The sequence below is a fragment of the Chinchilla lanigera genome, unplaced genomic scaffold (genome assembly GCF_000276665.1).
Source record: "Chinchilla lanigera isolate Chin_1 unplaced genomic scaffold, ChiLan1.0 scaffold00088, whole genome shotgun sequence".
Classification (NCBI taxonomy): domain Eukaryota; kingdom Metazoa; phylum Chordata; class Mammalia; order Rodentia; family Chinchillidae; genus Chinchilla; species Chinchilla lanigera.
Window position 1 is genome coordinate 229341 of NW_004955489.1, and position 872 is coordinate 230212.

An 872-nucleotide genomic window follows, 5' to 3' on the forward strand; every position below is an offset into this window, starting at 1 on the left:
TAAGGGAAAACTGCGAGAAGAGATAACAATCATAAATATATATGCACCAAGTGTAGGAGCACCCAATTATATCAGGCAAATTTTAACACCCATGAAAAAACAAATAAGTAATAACACAATTGTCAGGGGATTTTAACACCCCATTGTCACAAAGAGATAGATCAACTAGACAAAATATCAGCAAAGAAATAACAGAGCTAAAACAAACATGTGAACAAATGGCTTTAGTAGACCTTTACAGAGTAGTCCACCCAACAACACTAGAATACACATTCTTCTCAGCTGCTTGTGGGACATTCTCTAAAATAGACCACATGCTAGCACATAGAACATGCTTAAGTAAATGCAAAAGAACTGAAATTATCCCATGCATGTTATCAGACCATAGTGCAGTGAAACTGGAAATAAATGTTAAAAGAAATCACAAAAGCTCCATAAACACATGGAAATTAAATAACACCCTCCTGAACAACCAATGGGTCACAGAAGAAATTAAAGTAGAAATTAAACACTATCTACAATCAAACAAAAACGCAGATACATCCCACAGAACCTGTGGGATGCAATGAAAGCTATCCTCAGAAGGAAATTTATAGCAGTGGATTCCCGCATCAGGAAAATAGAATGAACACAAATAAACAAACTTATGTTACACCTCAAACTTCTAGAAAAAGAAGAGCAAGTTAATCCCAAAGCTCAAAGAAGGGAGGAAATTATAAAGGTCACAATGGAAATTAACACAATTGAAACTAAGAAAACAGTACAAAGAATTAATGAATCAAACAGTTGGTTCTTTGAAAAAATAAATAAAATTAATAAACCCCTAGCCAACCTTATCAAAAAAGGAAAGAAAAAACTCAAATCCATGCAAT